General features: G+C 38.4%; 1 long non-coding RNA gene across 3 annotated transcripts in view; it reads left to right on the top strand.

Annotated features, from left to right (window-relative positions):
• The first annotated feature begins 6,400 nt into the window (after positions 1-6,400).
• The window catches only part of LOC103474344 (uncharacterized), a 171,231-nt gene continuing 170,675 nt past the window's right edge, over positions 6,401-6,956 (top strand). For all 3 annotated transcript variants that reach the window (XR_535166.2, XR_535163.2, XR_001777222.1), the window contains exons 1-2: positions 6,401-6,464; positions 6,572-6,665. This is a non-coding gene — a long non-coding RNA (uncharacterized LOC103474344). The remainder of the gene's footprint in view (positions 6,465-6,571; positions 6,666-6,956) is intronic.

The raw sequence follows: 6,956 nt of genomic DNA, 5'->3' as shown, positions 1-6,956 counted from the left end.
ACTCCAGTGATCTCTCCCTCTCCCCTTCCAATGAAATCTCCCTCTCCCCCTCCAGTGATCTCTCCCTTTTCCCCTGCCAAGTTGTCTCCCTCAACTCATTCTAGGATGTGTCAGAGTGCTATTCAGCAGCAAGGTGCAGTAGTCACACAAAGTTTTCTGTTATGGCCTGTTGGTCATGGGTTCTGATCGGTTGATCAATTTTTTGCATGTTGGTTCAATGACCTGTTCCTGGTCTTGTCTGCTAAATTTCCTCGGAGGTTGTGTTGCTTGTTTCAGATGTATAAGTTTTTAAAAGAGCAATTTCTGTTTTTGTTGCAGTAGTTCGACTTTGGTCTTTGAAAGACTCGGGGCAAGTTGCAGCCCTTGTTGGCCCATATAAATTGCACGACACATCTTTTAGAACACTGTGGACATGGCTGGTTGTCAGATGAAGTAAGACTCCGTTTCTGGGAAGTTTGTATTTTTACAAGGCAGTCCATCCAGAAATTCATTTACATGTGTTTTTTTTTGTCAAACAGGTCATAGATGCATATTTGTATGTGATACTTCAGAAGACCAAGGTACAACATTATTTAAGGTAACATTTTATCCACTCTTTGTAGTTTCACATATGTCATTGAAATTCTATTACATTTCAGATATCTGTATACAGAATGGATGCAGTAATTGCATCTTCTGTATTTCATCTTGGGCAATACCGGGCTGTTCAAAAGGTAATTATTCACAGTTAAATCTTTGTTATTGAGTTAACGTTCATGTTATGTTCATGTTATTTGTTTGAAATAAAATAAAAAAATTTTAAAAAATTGACAAGTAAAAAAAAACAAAGTGTTATTACATTAGCAGCTATATAACGATCTAACACTGTTTTAATAAAGATGATTAAATATAAAATATGGTGATCATAGCGTACAATTGTCTGACAGAAATTGCCGTCAGTTTGTCCTACATGTATGGCGATCTGACAACGCATGGCTATCTAACAGAACACCGCCCCTCCGTTCCCAGAGAGAAGGAGGGGACGTTAGGGAAAAGGCGACGCTGCTGTACGCTGCTTTTGATGGCTATATCTGTCGGATTATCATACATGTTACTTATATTGCCTGTTTATAATTTTTTTAAAATGGTAATTGTATTGGTTAATTATCCGTTTAACACCTTGAATATTTTTGACTTAATTTAACTGAAGGAAGATTCCCAAAGTAATTAAATCTACCACTAAGTGTCACTGTTACAGAGGAACCTGTTGAACCCCATTGGGTTGCCAGATAGGGCTTTAGCCAAGATGGAAATATGTAGTAGTTGTGTAAAACATATATTGTAGGATATTAATAAAGTTAAACGTAATGAAATATTATAATTTCTCATGGAGGAATAAGATGTTATTTGATCCTGACGTAGTAAATTCACACGTTGACTAAACATGAATTTTACAGAAGACTTCAAATGATTTCAGAGAGGGATTTTATAATACACAAATATTTTAGTTCTTGGCTATTGGAAAATTAAATTATACGTTATTGCTGTTTAAAGTATTTACATACAATGGCTTATAAATATTGACAAATCAATTACTATGCATATACTTTGTGACATAAACTTTAAAACACGTTGAAACATATCTACCAAATAAAATATGTAAACAGCACAACTTTCATTTAATTTGCATCTAACCCAAAGTAATTTTTATTTCTAAAAATATGTAACAGTCTTGTTCTTAATGCTGCTTAGGATTCACACATTGTCAAAGTTTTTGAGGTGTACATACTTTCTGTTTTGACTTATCAATATTCAATATTAGTGTAAAAAATTTGAAGGTGGTTTTACTTGAAAATGAAAGTCCTCCTGCTGCCTTGAAAATGCTATTAAAATGCATTTTGTAGTTCAGATTTTATTCATTGTCATGTCTTTGAATAAGAAAACTTTAAAGACAATGTTCAGAACCAGATACAAACACAAAAAAAGCAACCTTCATTTATGCTGCACAAATCTGGAATGAACTTCACAATTAATGAAAAATAGCAGATATTAAATTTATTAAATAATAAGTAATAACGCTTTAAAACTGGTTAACAGGCATTTTTGGAAAATTATGATAACATGTTTCCCAAAAACTTTGCATTATCTTAAAAAAAACTCTGAAAGTTATACTGGCTGCCTGGTCTATCACTTTCTTGGGAACTTATGGCATCCTGTGCACTGTCATGGAACCATGCTGAACATGTCACTCAGGAATTGTCAATATCTCACGTTGCCACTAATATTACCTAATATTAACTAATAAGTCAATATTAGTGAACTTACCCGGTTTATTAATCAATAGCATTATATTAAGGTAATTGTATGAAAATAATTATAATCCGGAACTGACAGTAGCTTGTCAGCACTGACATACCATGGCCACCTAGTGTCAGTTGTAGTGGCACCTAGTGGCAGCTATTATCAGCTATCACAGAAGAGGTCCCATCTGACATGCATTCAGTGCAGGTGTTGTCTTTCTCTGCTAAATCGGAACAGCGGCTGTATATTTAAATATGTATAAGAATTATGTTTTAATTAAGATATATTTTATTTCTATTTGTTTGAACTAAAGTTATTCATATGCTACATTGTCTGAAACAGACAGAATGAGGTCACAGCAGCCCGTGGCCACTTGTGCCACCTTACTTGTGCCACCTTACCCAGAAGCCAGTGGCACAAGTGGCACCTTACGGCAGCTGTCAATATGTTTTCACTGAGGCTCTTTATTGGAAACTGAAATTTGAGACTATCCAAAATAGACCAGGGTATATTTGCTTTTTTGAGGGAACACAACACTTAAGAGGAAATGCAATACTTTTTCTTAAATTATAAATTCATTCATATTAAATTTGACACAGAAGCTGTCACCAAAGAATATTCTATTCCTATTCTATTGTTTTCCCCACTAAGCATATTTAAATATGCTGAATTATGTATAATACAATTAAAAAATACTTTAAAAATACAATTGTTTATAAATGTAGCTGTTTGTATAAGGTTTCCAGTAACAAAACAGCGTGTCATGAAAGATTAAATACGCAAATAMGTCATTGTGCCTGCCAAACGTATAACGCTGAGTGGAGCGGTCGACCGCTCTAAGATGACCGCCCTAAATCTCGTCAGCGAAAATAGGCGAGAGCGGTCCGTGAGGCATGGGAGGTGCCAGTATGAGGTCGCGGCAACCCTTGGAAGGTGCCGAAGTCAGCCGAAGTCTGTGACAACACTGACAGCCAGCCCCGTATTCAAGTCTATAATGGCAGGTGTCAGAGGAAGTGCCAGTATGAGGTGCCGAAGTCAGACATAATACAAGGATAGACGCCTCATGGACCGCTCTCGCCTATTGTCGCTGAAGAGATTTAGGGCGGCCATCTTGGGAGCGATACACCACTCCACTCAGCTTATGTGTTTAGCCAACACATTCTCACTCCCAACTCGTCACATAGGGTGCGTTCACACTGCAGCCTAATTCCGATTTTTTGGCAATTCCGATTTTTTGCCAGGGCCGTTCACACTGCCAGTAAATGCGACCTGTATGCGTTTTGCAGTGTGAACGGGCAAATGACCTGAATGTGTCCAGCGTTCGCAGTAGAGGCCGCAATAGCATCAGCGTTCTCAGTGTTCTGCCAACTGCCATGAAAAGAAGTGCTCAGTGTTTGCGGAAGTAAACATGGAGGTTAACGGTGGAGCTTAGCTTACATATTTGAAGTTGATGCCCGGCCGGAGTAGCATATTAACAACTTAATTTTCATATTGTCTGTCATGGTTGTTGTTTTTCTTCCCGCTTGCGCGTATCAGGATACAGAATAGTGAGATTTGTTGAGAATCAGTGACGTTCAGTTCCAATGAAGGCGACCTGAACATTAGGTCGCATTTGAATCGGATACAGGTCACATTCGAAAAAGAATCCGACCTGTGCTGTTCACACTGCCATGAAAAGATCGGATACAGGTGACATTACGTCAAAAAAATCGGAATTGGGTCACTTCAGGCTGCAGTGCGAACGCACCCATATTGACGCTTGGGCAGGTTCCCTCAGCGTCACATGTTGACGCAGAGGGTACCCCCGCGAAGGGTTCTCTCATTGAATGCTGTACCGCTGCCTAAGCGTCCGATACTGACGATCTAGGAACGAATAAGATGACGAGTCTATTTTTTTAAAAACCTTTATTTACAATTCATGTGCTAGTTTGAACAGGATATTAAGAATATTTACTACAAATACGTGTCAGACATGTCGGTCAAAGGACTTTAATTTGGTATTTAAAAATAACTCAGTAAAATATAAAACCGGAGGGTTTTTGTTGTGATTGTAACTTSATTTAAAAGCCTTTTTTTTATTTATTTACCAACTATTTTTGAGTATGATATCAATGATTTACACCAAATAAATTTAAGACGAATTAAGATGTATTTTTTCTTTTGTGATTGCATGCAAACTGTTCTCTAAACGTTTAATATTTTTGATTGAAATAATAAAAAATAAGGACGGATCCCACAAAAACCCAAGAAGAAGAATAAGTTGACGTCATCCTATGCGACACTTACACTCTGGTGAGTAAAAATCTGCACCTGTCAAAATGTTTTTGTACTCTAAAACCAAAAATAACTCCAAAGTGTTACGTTATAAAGTTATTGATGGTAGTTTTAGGACTTAATGGCAGTAGGACTGTGATGTGAATGATTGAAGACACGTTTGTAAAAAAAAAATTTTTGCGGATAATATACGGTGGAGGCTAGCTAAATTAGCCTCTTGGAGGCTAATTGTACCTGTACACTGTACCTGTGCTTAATACGTTTAATTAGCCGTGATAAAGTCACATAATAGTATTTATAGTCATGCTTGTTATTGCTACTTTGTAAAATTGGAGGGTTGCTAAAAACATCAGTGCCCCTAGGCTGTGATGATCTTTAAAGTTTTGTTTATGAACCCTGTCTGAATACACTGAATGCAGCTAGGTCATTTACTTGAATTAAAAATTAACTTGCATCATCAGTACAGGCAAATTTCTTTCCTCCTGTCTATGTTATTTATTGCTGTTGCAAGCCAGATGAAGAGAAGTAAAGAAATGAGAACCAGATCTTTGAACAGACAGAGACCATAGGTCAGGAGCAGCCTGGGATGCTTACTGAGGAGCATCCAATGATGATACCAGAGAACCAGTAAGATACTGTGATAGTGCTTGATCTTGTTCCTGTTTCTCCTCCTGTTGTCCCATCCTCTGTCTTTTCAGAAGAAGAAAAGACCCAGAAGCACCTCTCCAGCTGCCTTTCCTCCCATTCCGTCATCTGTCTCACCCATAGATCAGCCACATCTGCATTCATGTCACCTGCTGACCATGCCATCTCCTTAACTCAGGGTGGCGTAAGTTTTGTTTTCTTCATAGTCATGCAGCCAACATGTCAACCTCTTTAGCACGATTCGTACCTGTGGAGATCCCCGTTAGAATTTGCGATTGTCCATCAGAGTGTTTGAGGATCAAACCAGGACAGGCAGTCACTGTGGTCATGTGGTCATCCATCCATTTTCTTGCACCCTTGTCCCCTAGTGGGGTCGGGAAGGTTGCTGGTGCCCATCTCCAGCTAACGTTTCGGGCGAGAGGCGGGGTACACCCTGGACAGGTCACCAGTCTGTCGCAGGGCAACACAGAGACACACAGGACAAACAACCATGCACACACACACACACACTCACACCTAGGGGCAATCCAGACAGACCAATTAACCTAACAGTCATGTTTTTGGACTGCGGGAGGAAACCGGAGAACCCGGAGAAAAACCCACGCATGCATAGGGAGAACATGCAAACTCCATGCAGAAAGACCGGGGCCGGGAATCGAACCCAGAACCTTCTTGCTGCAAGGCAACAGCACCACCAACTGTGCCACTGTGCAGCCCTGACTCAAAACCAAAATATAAAAAAAACTATATTATAAAAAATTAAATAACTGTCAACTTTGGTTGTGTGAGTAATTTGACGTACGTATCCCAGAAGGGCCGTCTGACTCCATTCTTGAGTGGTTATGTTCTTCAACATTTTGGTGGAACTGGTTAAACACACTTGAATCAAATGGCTGAGGTACCACCTCATTCATTCAGCATTCAGATCATATGAAGTCCTGGTAACATCMAAATTTATTGAGTGAGATGTTTTGTGCCAGAGAAAGACCTAAAACYTGAAAGACACCYAACCTATTCTKGATGCCTGGTATTTGGACACCTATGGCCTATTTTATATTTTCTTTTTTTATCTCTCATTTTAAATCAGACAGGTAAGATCTTGGCTGACAGCTTCCTGAAAAGATTTTTGAGTGGGAAGCCATAATATATGAGTTGGATAAAATGTTAAGGAAGGATCCCTTCAAGTGTCAAGYTTGTACCYCAGAYRTGCTTTCAGTTTCAGTGGATGGAAACTGCAAGTATTACCATTTAAAGAATGCAGCAAGGTATTGTAAAATGTGTACAATATAACAATTCATTGTATATGTTAGTGATGTTCACTACTTTTGGACTATAACACCTCATGAAGTGTATTTTATTGCTTGTTTTTTAGATTGGAGGAACACGCTATATTTCAGGACCTTTTCATAGCCAAGGATGAAAACGTAGGAAAATTTGTGGACTGTATACACAAATCAACCAAAAATGTAAGACTGCAGATTGTAAATGTATAATAACAGTAACCTTTTAGCCTGTAATAACAGGATGCCTGACTGAATTGTATGCATTCTAGATTTTGTGGTGGGAAATGGTATACATGGAGTGCTACTTAGTGCTCTTGGAGATAGTGTACGAGATATTTGCATAACCCTTGTTCTTTCAACAAAGGCTGGGCAACAGACAATCACTTTTTTACATGGATGTAACATGCAAGTACTGGCCATAACTTGAAAACTAACAAAAAGCTGTCCTGAACTACAACACCTGCTTAAAATAAA

Source organism: Poecilia reticulata, linkage group LG13 (assembly GCF_000633615.1).
Source record: "Poecilia reticulata strain Guanapo linkage group LG13, Guppy_female_1.0+MT, whole genome shotgun sequence".
NCBI lineage: Eukaryota > Metazoa > Chordata > Actinopteri > Cyprinodontiformes > Poeciliidae > Poecilia > Poecilia reticulata.
This window is presented reverse-complemented; position numbering and strand designations above follow the sequence as displayed.